The sequence below is a fragment of the Perissodus microlepis genome, chromosome 10 (assembly GCF_051167445.1).
Source record: "Perissodus microlepis isolate ML-2025 ecotype Zambia chromosome 10, ASM5116744v1, whole genome shotgun sequence".
Lineage (NCBI taxonomy): Eukaryota > Metazoa > Chordata > Actinopteri > Cichliformes > Cichlidae > Perissodus > Perissodus microlepis.
The window spans coordinates 16,586,031-16,599,993 of record NC_140470.1 but is presented as its reverse complement, the minus strand read 5'-3'; the positions used below and the strand labels follow the sequence as shown (position 1 = coordinate 16,599,993).

General features: G+C 40.9%; 1 protein-coding gene across 1 annotated transcript in view; it reads right to left on the bottom strand.

Moving 5' to 3' along the window:
* dchs1b (dachsous cadherin-related 1b) overlaps positions 1-13,691 on the bottom strand; it is an 85,730-nt gene extending 72,039 nt beyond the window's left edge. Inside the window, exon 1 of the mRNA XM_084942489.1 lies at positions 13,110-13,691. The gene's annotated coding sequence lies outside the window, so the exon portion shown is untranslated. The remainder of the gene's footprint in view (positions 1-13,109) is intronic.
* Positions 13,692-13,963: the final 272 nt, after the last annotated feature.

The window sequence follows — 13,963 nt, the reverse complement described above, 5'->3', positions numbered from 1 at the left end:
TTTTATCCACTGGGTGACAATATCTTAAAGTGGGCAGAACATAACACACTGGGAATTAAGATCTGTTTGTCAAATGTTTTATAGATAACACAGATCAGAACAGCAAATGCTTACACGCATAAATGTACAATGACGCAGAAAGCCTGGGAAAGTATGTCAATAGATTAGCCTCTTAGCCTCTCTGGTTCCCCAAACTTTAAATCATGCACGCTTCCATAAAGTATCCTCCTCGTGCTAATGCCAAATCAATGGAAGTAATGATGAACAACTGTCCACAAACCCCTGCAGAGTCACACGCTTCTTGCCAGCAACTGTTTATGCTTAGCCTCTTGTGCCAGAAAGTGGTAAGGTACTGTAGGTCTACTCCAACACATGACATGTCGACAGCAGGAACCTTAATCACAAGATTTTCGAAGTCAAACTAAAACTCACCTGACAGTGTTTTAAGCTAACCTGCGGCATAACCACCATCTGGTTCTTCCAGCAAGTTAAAACAAACACCAATAATTATCTGCAAATGGAAACTGACCCAGTTTTGACACATACTTTTGCATACTAGCATAAAATCCTGGAAATACGCTCATAAATGTTCTGGCAAGTTTAACCGAACAAGTTTAACTGGACTCTCACGAGATAGATGCACGTTTACCCCTTGGCGAAGTCTACAAATATTTAGATTACTTTCAAAATGAGACCAATTGTTTATGCACGTTCCACTCGTATTTATAAGGGAAGATTTATTGAGCATATAACTCTTCAAAACATCCTGCAATGAGGAGAACCGTCCAGCCCTGACACAACTCATTCATCACACTTTTGAGACCAGAGAGATGATGCTTTAACAATATTCTACGGCGATCTGAACATTAATGCCTAAACTCTCTGGAATGTGAATGATTCCTGCCCCTGTTGCTGTTAAATTATCAAAACTATAAATGTGCGATGCAGGCAAAAGGCCAGTAGCAGACTGGAAACAAGTTTTCAATGGCGGGCGGTGGCCCTTGCTGGACGGCCATATTCACCAAAAAAAATCACTCCCACAGTGCATGTATAATCTGGACAGTTAACTTTAGGAATGTCTTTCACCTCTAGAGAAAAAGCCAGCCTGCTGCTGGCTGCAGATTTCGCACATACATTAAACTAAAGAATTCATAGTCTCACACACAAAAAGACCATAGACTTACCCCTTTGAATGACTGCTATCACATGTACAATAATCAGAAGGAAATGAGTTTCTTGCTAGTAGTTTAGATTTACAAGTCTCCTTAAAAACTTTTAAGTATGCATATGACACAAATAAAACACAAAAACAATATTTTATGTGATGAATCCTCGTGCTATCATCCACTTTACCAGTCTTTCTACTGACTCTGACCTGCGGTCATTTATGAGGCCTCTGAGGAGGAAAGATTAATAAAGGCTATAGCTCCACGGGGACTGGGGAAGGGGACACTGATACTGGCCCCTCTGACTGACCCCTACATCTGGTACAGACGGCTGCTCTGGACAGTTGCTGCACTCCTACACAATGCTCAGGCTGAGCACATGTCTCCACACAAAGCCCTTCTTTTGTTGTCTCTGTGTTTCAAAGTAGTTGTCAGTGTTTGTGTCTGTCTGAAACAAGACGAAAAGAGAGGAGAGAGAGAAGTTGAAAGAGGTCTGGGAGACAATTAGGGGTGTGATGATAAAACAAAGCCTTTTAACTGCAGTGAGGGAAACTCAGAGTCATAGCTTGGGCCTTTTGAGACGTCGCTCTGATGAAATTAACTCAGTACCATAACACAGCCATTGAGCAGACCAAGGAGAACAGCATGAAAAGAACAAAGCAGAGACGTGGAAAAAGCAGATTTGGAACACAATATCAAAAGTAACATTCAGTGCAGTTTGCTTTGGCTTGGCAGGCCTGTTGCCTTTAGAGACCACTGGACTGTGCAGGCAGAACTTATGATGTCAGAAAGGGTGTATTCCAGTCTTTTTTTTCGTCTTTTCTCTCTCACTGCTTCAGTTGAGTGTCAGTGAAAGGTAATATTGATGAACTGATCGCATGGCTGCAATCTGTCACTGTCAATGAGCAGTCTGTCCATGACATCATCTCCACCTTTGACATGGGCTGCAATACACTTGTGTTTGCTTTGGACAACACGAGCCGACGAGGGATGGAGAGTGTAAGGGCTAAAATAGAGCTCGTATTGAAAGTACTCTGGCTTTAACAAAGAGTCAGCGGAGTAAAAGATAATCACCTGATACACTCCCTCTAGTGGCTCTCTTTAAAATTATGATGAATTATGCACGGCCAATTTAAAGAGGTTTGGAATTTCTCCCAATCTTAAAAAAAAACAAAACAGAAAAATAAGACATAAACGGGTTCAAGCAGCACAACAAACAAGATTCAACCTGTCTGCAGGCTTTCATGTGTGCATGACATGTGCATGCAAGCAGTGACATCATCTGTGTGCGACCACATTGACAGACAGGGCAGACCCTTAGGGCTCCACGCAGTCTCAGCCACATTATATCTGGCATTGCACCCCCATAATCTCCTTCTGCTGTGTGCAGCCCTCAAAGCCTCAAATGCATGGGCCTCCGCTCTTAAGCGCTGCAGCCAAATAATAGAAAACCATAGCATTTTCTATATGTGACCATTTAAAGCAGTACGGTATGTGCGCGAGGATGTGTGTAAATGTGTTTATACTATCGAAACTCAGTTGTCAGGAATAGCTTCTCCACGTGCGGTGCCATCTCCCAATCCCTTGCATGTTCTACTCCTCCTCCTCCTTCCCTCTGTCCGTTCCCTCTAATGTATTTAGCAGATCTGGCTGGGCACGCCATAGTTACGCTCAGCCAAGCCAAACAGGACTCAAAGTCACAAAGTTCCAAGTAAAAACAGGCCGCTCTGTATCACCGATATCTATGCCATCTTGTGCTTTGATGGAACAGCAAAAGGGTTGCATTAAGCTGGTTTCTCAGTGGTTAAAGGGTAGGGCTTTGCCTATAGATACTTGTCACTCCTGGAACTGCTGCCGTGTCACTCAGAACGTTGGCCAAACTTTGTGATTGACAGTAAAGACAGAAAGAGAAGAGAATAAAAGGAAAAGGTTTCATGCTGTGTCAAAAGTCAACAATAAAATGTGCCACAAAGACAGAACACTGGATACAACCATCTTTTTGCATTTTTAAAACCCCATCTGTTAAAATCTAGTGTATCATCAGGCACAAGACATGCATGCTTGATAACCCCAACATGGCAATGCTCTGGTTTGTAAAAGTGTGACAAAGCATTTTCTGTGCAAGTATACGGTTACATTTAAATGACTGAGAATGAAAGGTTAGGTCAGTTTGTAGTGAAACAGGCTGCAGCGGTCTGCAGTGCCAAAAAAGCTTTGTGGGATGAGAGAAGGAGGGCTGAGTCTTGCAGGGGGTATAGGATGGAGGAAAGCTTTGTTCTTCAGTTTTCATGTCACTTGGGTTGTGTGTATGTGTGCGCGTGTGTGTGTTTAGGAGTACAAAAACAATGACTGCTGTGTCCCCTTGAGTTGCCTTGCCATGCATATCTGGATATAGATGTCCTATTTCTAACCCCAGCTGTCACCAGCACTAGGCACATGTGCGTGTGAGCCGTCTGTGTGTCTTTGTGCATATTACGTGTAATTCCCTGGCTCCGCTTTTACTTTTCCTCAATTTAAGAACCTACACTACTAAAGGTGGATATCAATTTCAATTCATTTCCACAACTGAATCAACCCCCACCCAGTGATTCTGAAGGATAACAGCACCAGGCTCTCAGACAGCCAGACGGCCACTGTCTGGAAAGTTGCACACACACTGAAATATACATGTTTGTGCTACACCAAAACACAATCAATATTAATACTACTACTCATAGAGCGAGTTCATGACTGTGTCATATGACTGGAGTACATCACCCAAGGGATGCATGTAACTGTAAAAGCTCTCACAACCAGTGAAACACAGCCTAATTCCAGTGTGAAGACTGGTAAGCCCTTAGTAAGTACATTTGAATTAATTATGATGGAATAAGAACCAGTTCCTTGGCACTCCTCTGCTTTAGACGTCAGTCCTAATCCATCCACAACCAGATAGTGTAAAAAAAGTGAAAGAGAATGTGCTAAAACTGGTCGGGCGTTGGTCTCCTGTGGATAGTGTCGTAATTCATCTCACATATCTTATTATAATTTGAATAAAATTTCTGACTTTTAATTCTCTTCCTATCAAATTGTTACTAAGAGCTAAAAGCTCAATTACAAACTCTCTTATAAGGACTCATTTATTACACATTTATCTCAACTTTGTGAAAGATTTTGGTTTGTTTTTTAAATTTTGTCCATAAAACGTTGCTCTGGAGTTTGATTTTATCACCTTTTTCCTATGTCGAGTGACATGAGCATGGCTGCAGAGGGTGGGCAAGGGGAAGTGAGTTCACAGAGTGCCAGGAACCTACTGAGAATAAGAATGAAGTCCATAATCTGTTTTCATTTGTGGCTTTCATGCCAAATCAAATAGAAAATGAAAAAAGTTAAAACAATAGGCTTTCTGATTGAGGATGTAAATATAAGAGAAAAAAACTGTCTAATCCAAAGGTATTTGGAAAGTTAGTTATTTGCCTCCACACTCTTATTTGGATATAAAACCATGTCATGACTTATTTAAAGGTGCGATCTGTAAGAACTTTAAAATAGATTTTGAAAAATGAAAACACAGTTATTGTTATCGCCAGAATGTGAAGACTTAACAGCTACGAAGTTATGACAAACATGTGCAGTGCTGCAGAGATTTCTACTGAAGTTAGCATGTCAACCAGTTAGCGCTGGTCCAGGTGGGCTAATGAGTCAATGTAGCACTCGGTCTGCTTTCAGTCCAAAATGAGAGAAAGGAGCGCCTTCAGACAAGGAGACTGCATTTCCCTTTGCTAACACATGAATGTTTAAAAGGAGGCTACCCAGTCTGGCTTTTATACTTTGTCTTTCTTGAGTCTCACAGTGCACAGCCTACATTTGAGCCAAGAGAGAAAACAGCTCCATTCACACAAGAGATTGTCTGATTGTTGCCGATTTCTCTGTATTATTGTAGGGTTTTCACCTTACATTATCAAGTGCAATTTGGCGTGATATAAATAAAATTGAATTTAATTAAATTCACAGGTGACACTGGTGGATCGGAGATAGCGGTACTCAAAAATGATTGCTTAAAGGGCTTATTCTCTTTACCAAATAGATATAGTATCCAAATCTTAAAACTGAAAACTAAATTGGCAATAGTCTATCATTTGGATCTGGCTCTACATATATATACATATACATAAGAGCCTGTTCAGTGACAGGTTGCTTCTCCCCAAGACAAGAACCAACAGACTTAAAAACTCCTTTGTCCCACACGCCATCAGACTGTTTAACTCCTCTCTGGAGGGGAGAGGGAGGGGAAACAGGAGGACAAAGGAGGGGGGAACAACTAAGCTGTAGTGCCTCTTCACCTCACTGTGCAATTACCTTTGTGCAATACTTTTTGTTAATAGTCAACGGTGCAATAGACTCCATACTTGAAATGTGCAATCCACTTGTATTTTTATTTTTATTTTATTCCTATTTATTCTATTTATCCCCTTTGTATATTTTTATCTATATATGTCTTTGTATTTATATATGTGTGTGTATATATATATATATATATATATATATATATAATATTCTGTAACTCTATAACTTCTGTCGGTGCTGTGCTTATTTGGAACCGAATTTCCCAGAGGAACCCACCCGAGGGATTAATAAAGTTTTATCTTATCTTATCTTATCTTATATACTTTCTATTTTGCTTTGTTGTCAATGTATCAGGTCACATCCCAAAAATACACTCCTCAACACACACACACATTCTTCTATGAGCTGGGGCAGAATAAAACCAATAACAGCTCTTGGGAATCACTGCCTAGCTACATATTCTGAGCATTACTTAGACTTACTTATCTGTAATTGTGCTAAATTCCTAGAAGTCATTACTGGCTAAAGTTACGAGTCCATTTCAATTTAGTATGCTGCTCCAAAAATAGACAAGTTACGCTTTAATTTTTGCACATTACTACTCAAATTCTTACTTCAATGGGGGTACCAGCTGAAGCAAAAAAATTACTGCAAAAGACAAAGAACTCTGCAGCACCAAAATGACAATTCAAAGCTAGTGTGATGACTCAAGATTTGTTTATTTACTCTCACAGAGGCTGTCAAGCCAGAATGCAGACACACAGTTACAAACTACACCAGGTCCCTCGTGACAAAACGTCCTAGATTTTACCGGCCGACAGAGAACGGCGCCATGCAGATGGAAAGAGCAGAGAAAGAAAAGAAAATAGAGATGCAGCAGAAGAAAAGTTTGATTCAAAATAGGATTTCTTTAAAGAAAACAAAACAAAAAAGTTAGTGTGAGCGAACGCACAAATGCAGACTGACATGTACACACATAAATAATGTACCCTGTGGACCATCTGTGAAGCCATGGAGCAAGTGAAAACACAGCCGGAGCTGCTTCGCTCACCTCTTAACCTTCAAGGCCAAGTGAACGTGCAGTGAGCTTAGCTCTTCTGATGAATATGTGTGTTTTTCTCAAGGTTTTAAAGGTTTTCTGAAAAGTTTTTTTAAAAAAAGAGCAGCATAAGAGAGAATTCAGTATGAAAATAAGACAAAAGACAGAGGGGGAAAAAAGCAAACAAAAAAAAGATTATGTGGTGAAACGTTTAATAAAGTGAAGCAGCAGCTGCCACCTACATCACTCGCTGCCCCTCACCAGCAGAGTATGTTTAATATCCCATATGGGCAAGCTGTCGAGCTGAACCTTATCCATGACTATGTCAAACAATATTACACTGCAGGTGAAATGAAAAAAAAAATACCATGACAGGAGCTCATGCCTTCCTTTTTTTATTCATGGTTTGCATTTTGAGCTCTGTACGTGAGAAGAACATCTATTTTGTCCAGTGAAAAGAAAACACTGACTGGAAGCAATTAAACATTAGGAATTATTGTTGAATGTGGAAGACATTAAAATGTAACAACAGCTACTTACTGAGTCCATTACAGAAATATTGTTGCACTGGAAGTTTTTATTCATAGTTTGTATGTTTTATTCATTATTTCTGGATGTTATTATTAAGTAAATCCATATAATTACCAATCACTGTACACTTTATTATGTTTAAATGAAAACCTGAACAAATAAATTCCATTGTTGATTTATATATATCTGTGTCTATCACTAACACCCACACATACTTGTGAGAACACTTCATTGACTTACTTTAATTCTCTAGAGGCTTAGCCTAACCTTAAATGCCTAACCCCGACCTTTAACCCCTCTTCAACCCAGTCGTAATTCTCGGCCTAAAACTTTAAAATTAATCTTAAACCTTCTGAGGATTAAACCTGGTCCCTGTAAGGGAGGTGTACGAGGCAGACTTTTGTCCCAACAAGTGATGAAGCGCAGAGTGTTATATCAGAAGACTCACAGAATCAGCTAATGAAGAAAAAGAGGAAAAGTCCAAAGACAAAACACTCAGCTGGTAGCCAAAACATGGTTAGTAAAAGTGAAACGGCACACTGTCTTGCAACTTAAACATACACAATGAGATACACAAGCAAGTGCACACTTTAATCTCCTTCTGTATTCCATCCAATGAAATAATCAGAGACATGGCCTAACGGCAAGCCAGGCACAAAGTCGTATCAGGTCATGTTATTGTTTCAGAAAACACATAAATATTAATCATGGTGATAAAAAGGTTTTGTTGAAAACCTCGCCAGCTATCAGAGCAATTTCTTAGGGTGAAGAAAGGTCAGTATCTTTGTTAAAAATAAAAAAAAAAACCTAAAGAAAGACATTGAACTTTGGTTCTTGTCTGGCGACTTATCTGGGAAACTATCAAAATGTGTAATTACTCATCTGCAGCTGAGGACAGCGCCTTGGCCTATAAGTTATTAATTTCTCCATCAACTCTTGGGCTGGTGGTGCGCCGGCAGCTGCTCTCCAAAGAAAATGCCTTTGTATCATGTTTCTCCATTATATTTCTTGTGGTAAGCCTGGGAATTAAAACTGTCTATCTTTTGTTTTCAATTTGTTCAACACAGTTGAACAGGCATCCAAACACATCAATTATATGACGCTAATACGACAAAATTAAACACTGACAAAAAAAGCTGATGAGATAGACAGCTTGAGGCTTCAATAGAAAGCTTAATGCATGAAGCTCACTCTTTGACATAAAAGTTAACAACAGACAACATTTTTCACAACCTTCAAGGCTGCTTTTCAAATTTTTCAAACTTCATCAAATTCTCATTAACTGAGCTCAAAATCTTGTAAATGGTAAATGGACTGGTACTTATAAAGTGCTTTTCTAATTTAATTGAGCCCTCAAAGCACTTTATGCTACCCTTTATTCACCCAATCACACACAGATTCGTGCAAGGTCATTTTTCAGAGGTGTGTAAGTGTGTGCAAACGTCTAAAATTTGCACATGCACTCACACGGATGCTTCGGGGGCCGCTCAGGGTTCGGTATCTTGTCTAAGGATACGTTGATGCACAGACTAGACTAGACAGGGATCAAACCCCCGACCTGGTAGATGCCCCACTCTACCTCCACTCCCACACTCCTGCACCTTCTACCTAGGAACTGTCTACTGATGTGGATCCAGATTCCTTTTCACATAGTTCACATATAAAAAGTGTCTAAGTTATCAAGAGCCCCAAAAACTTTCTTCCCAGCCAACTTTTTTTTCTTCCCTCCTTTTTGTTCCAAACCGCCCACACACACATCCAGCCATGAATCCCTTAGCTTGCATAACACATTGCTTCACCTGAGCTGCGATGCCCTACACAGCTCTCAGCTCACCGCAAGTGTTTGAAGTTACCAGAAGCTCAGATCATCTCACTTACTTCATTAAAAACACATGAGACGCTACACAGACAGCTTCTCTCTTCTTCCCCGCTCGGCGTGCTTGACTCTGAGCGCAGACACTCCTTATCCATAAAGCGCTCACATGGGCAGGAGCCAGTTACCGCATTTCATTCATCTTTGTTCAGAGCCTAAATTCATCCCTTCGTGTGTCTAATGAAATGAACACATCACTTCATTCCAATACATGTGAGTAGAAGTGGAGCATTTGCAGTACTAATCATCTCCTCACTGAGGGAGAATCAATAAAACAATCTCAGCAGAAATCTTTCTGCTATTATCTAAGTGCTGCAAAGATAACAAATTACCTAACTGCCACTAATAGTGTTATACACATATGTACATGAACGAAGTTTAAGTTTTGGACTGTTGAGTATTAGAATATTGGAAATTATAGAAGGGTTTTCTAGTAGTTTCTGACAGATTAAATGGTTACTGTGTTAGTTAAGAAAACAGCTGAGAGATTAATTGCTAATTGCAAATAGTGATTAGTTGCTCCCCTAATGAGAGATCTCAGCTATAGCCACACACTTACTTTCGTGCACACATGCATGCATTTACCCATTCATCTGCTACAACAACAAGGCACCCACATTTCCAGTGGTCTGGCCACACTTCTGGAAGTCAGTGTCACACCAACTTGAAACTTGAGACAACATAAAGCTTTAGAGGTTTCCATCTGCAGCTTCAATCAGGAATATAGCAACCCATTCAAAGCAGTCAGTATTCTAGGTCTTAATCATGAATCAGCTAAACGCCTGATGTGCAGCCACTCAGTTTATGGGATAATGTTTGATGTTGAATTTTAAGATGAGAGTGTAGCAAGGTAATGCATTTCAAGCTTAGCGCTTTGGTAAAGTAGGGAAACTGGTCCAAAAGCCATGCAGAAAGCCTCTTCTTTTTTTTCTCCCCATTTGTTTGTAATCTTTCATGTTCGGTTTATCATTACAGTAGGATCCCCACTGCCAGGACAAAGACCATGAATGAAGACAGCAGTTCAAAATATGGGTTTCAGAACAAACCAAAAGCTCAGCGTCTGACAGGAGAGTCAAGCCACTTCCTTTGAATGGTTGAGACTGTCCTACAGTAATATCTTCTCCAGTGCCACAGATAAATGGATTTTCATTCCATACATTGAAAGGTAAGATCTGTATTTCCCAAAGGGGGACAGACTACAGAGAACTCTGAAAATAGTTTTCAGTGTGAGCTCAAAGATGAGGCATGACTTTGGATGACTGACTAACAGGGGTTTGATTAAGTTTGCTAGTATATTCATAAGATAAGCAAGTCTATGACCACACAGTGGGAAGAATAATCTTGTACTTCATAACTCAAAAATTATCTTCCGCAGTTGCAGCAGCAAGAATGCGGCTGTTCTACACAGAACTGTGATTTTCATTTTGGGTAATCCATGCACATGTAAGCCAGGATTTAAAGTGGGAAAATTTCACAAATCATAATGATAACAAGATGACCAACTTTGCGATTGTAGCTGTTAATCAAGACGTGGGATTATAACAAAGAACAATCGAGGAGTAGTTAGCAGATGAGACTCCTGATCAGCAGAAATCTTGCTTCTAACTCTACTAGTAAAGCTATTAATAACAGTCTGGCCTTCCTGTGTGGATGGTGATGCAAACAAGAAGTGACTTTCCAGGAAAACAGAGCTACTCCCTCACACAGCACTGCAGCCTACAACTGCTTATGGTCTACACCCTCCGTAATAAATTAAGATGGCATTAAAGTCCCAAAATATTGGGTCTTTGGCTTATGTTATGTCTACGATGGCAGACTGAGAGGTAAATAAAAACACCGACACAGACTCGAGGCAGCAGCAGCATGCAGTGAGTAAAAAGATGGAGGGTAAATATTTAACACACGAGCTACTCATCGTGGAGCCAGAGAGAATGGAAACAACCTTTGCTGTTTATGTTTGTGTTTGTGTTTTGCTGGCTGGTAGTGCGTCTGCATCATATTTGCATACCTGAGAGAACGCGAGTCTAACTTGGCATTTATCACGTGTTAGGGTTTGTTGTGTATTTGCGTGTGAGTGTGCGTGCAAGAGGAAGAGTTAGATGGAGAGGAGTCTGTGAGTCACTTTCCGATATTTGTGCTCAGACACTGATTTCACATGCTTGAGAAACAAAAACCCAGGAAAAAACAGTTCTGGGATACAATTCGATTTTTTTTTGCTTCAGAGGCATCATTTGGATGGGGAAGATGTTTTCAGTTTTTCTCACTTCGCTCTCCCTCATTGGCAGCACTTGGTGGTTTGAGATGATGAACTGAAACACAAAAGATTTACCCGCTAGTTTTCTCCGCAATACTGTATGTGTATTGTTTTCGCAATCTTTTTTTTTTTTAAATCAGACAGTGAGAAAAGAGTTATGGGATTAAATCACGCAAGTAATGAAACCTGACTGGGAAAAGAAGTATTTTTCTTTCTTATGTGGCTTTTGTGGGAGTTGCAAAGAGGACAATGGTGTATACAGTACTAACAGAATTTCAGTATCAATGTGGGTGGCAAATGCACAATTTGATTACCCTGTGTATTTCAGGGTAAACTCCCAAACATTGCTTGAGATTTGCAAAAAAGGAATAAAGCGGTAGCTTGGACATTCCCTTAAGGAAGAGCATTAGAATGAACAAGGAGTTTCCTTAAAGGAAGAAGAAAAAGAAGTTGATGACAGCTCAAAAACTGAAATGGAACAATATTTGGCTGTATGTCAGTGTGATTCAGATGTAGGATTTCAAGATTGAAGAAACAGAATGAGCCCCACCCAGCATCAAATTAAAAGCTAATCCAGCCTCCAGATATACTCCTCTTGCATCATGGAGCATGAATTTACCAGGACGAGATAAAAACAACTGTGAAAATAACCCGGGTTGTTTAAAATCCTTCTCCTGCAAAGAAGGATCTGTTCTGCCGAGCAGCTGATGTGAATAATTATAAGTTGTTAGTATAAACTGAGGCTCTGCTCAGTTGTAGCTACTAGTGGCACTAGATATGCATATGGTTCCTGTTAGAAAAATGCCTTGCTGCACGCCTCATCACTCTGCACGAAACCAAACTCTTGCTGTTTTTATGCAGACCAGAGGCTGTCTCTGAGGTCAGTGTACTGCAAGGCTGGAGCACATGGGACGATGTAAGTGGATAGTGCAATAATGCAAACATCAGTATCCCCTGCATACAGCAGAAAACCAAGAGCTCAGTGGACACCAGATATGACTGGAATAAGTATTGTGGTTAGGAGTTCAAATATGCCTGTGGGTTCCCATTTTTAGCTTTTGGCCATGTAAACATATACAGACAGAAATGGCTGAAATAACAACACTTTTATGTTAGAGGGGGGAAAAGTTAGATTGAGTCAAAATCTGTTTGCCGCATAACAAAACTGCCATGAGCAGTCCAAACTAAACTAAAGTATACAGTCCATGTCTACTGAGAGAGTCCTGCTCCAGTCTGAGGTTCTGTTTTCATAATCAGAAAAGCAGAAATGAGGAGCTACAGCAGCATTTGCAGAGCAGACCCTATGTGTGCCTTGCTCAGTGATACACAGCAATATTTAAAATTCTTTCCGCTAGTGATGCCTTGCGGGCATTTTTCATTGTCACACCAGTTGGTCTCCCTGAGAAATACTTTTAACAAACGCTGACCCACTTTGTGCACTTCATGGTGTTTCCCATTAAGTGGTTCTGTCGTCCCTCCAAAATAAAAAGAGTAGCTACTCTGAGCCTGCCAACACTGTGGAAGAAACCACTGACTTGCCGTTACCAGCTCCATAAAGCGTAATTAGCTTGTGTGGTAGTCGACCGGATTGGCCGCTTTTTCATTTCAAATGGGGATGAATCACTCTTTTTTTCCATCCTCTCTGACTGGGAATCAATAATCAATATTAAGTTACAGTGCATCACTGTGATGCGCTGATCTTGTGCTACTTTTGAGTCTCTCTAGTATAGCCTTCCACAGCACAGTACAGAGATCAGCTATCAGCCCATGCACGCAAGGTGCAGATGCAGGGTGCATACCCCTCTGCATGGGAAACCACCAGCCTCCTCCCAGTAAGAGACTGTCTGCCTGCATTTATTCTTTATTCTTATTCCGTGAATGAGACATCACTGTTTAGATAAGTAAAAAGCGATCACTTACACTCATCGGACCCCCGCTGCTCTGGATGTGCACCCTGGATATCCCCCTCACAACCTGATTAGTATGCAAACGGGTTTCCAGTCCCTCACAAACGACAGACAATCCGCCAGGACAGAATCTTGAATGGAACCTTGCTGGCCAGCTGGACTAGGCTTTTTGATGTTCCATAATATCAACAGAAAACGTCAGTAGTGCTAATTCCACAGATGCTCTAATCCCGCTGACCGACAGGTTGGGTATTCCACAGGGAAGGGTTTTTATGCGTCTCCGTCCCCGAGTCAGGTGAGCGCGTTTGGATCAGCTGGGAAGCTGCACGGCTTGTGCACAAGGAGACGCTTGTGGTCCTCTGCACAGTCTCTCGTTGATCTTCAGTGTTTCACTTTTCGCTTCTCTCTCGCTCCCTCTCTCTCTCTCTCTCTCAGCATCCAGTCATTGAGACACGGTGCTTTTTGGATGTGTGTCTGTGCGTGTTGAGACAGAGTCGCTTCAGGGTACAGTGCACCTCACCAACCGAAAGCCGAATCGTCCGCCACAAGGCCCAGCCCCCTACTCAGCTCCATACCCTCCTCCACCTCTTCCTTCCTCCTTCACTTACTTGGATTGCTAATTTATTCGGGTAGCTACACAAAAGGGGGGACAGACGTGAGGGAGGCTGTGAAATACAGTAGGGAGAAAGACTGGAGAGCAGACTTTGGTGCCCCCCAGCTCCGTTCAGTGGAAGTGGCCAAGTCTTTGAAACAAAGAAGCGCACCATGCGCCATCAAAGCACTAGTCATTATGCAGGTCCCTGTATATATTTTTCCATTTTAACCTTTCTGATCTTTTTTATTAATGACGAAAAATTAGAATCATAG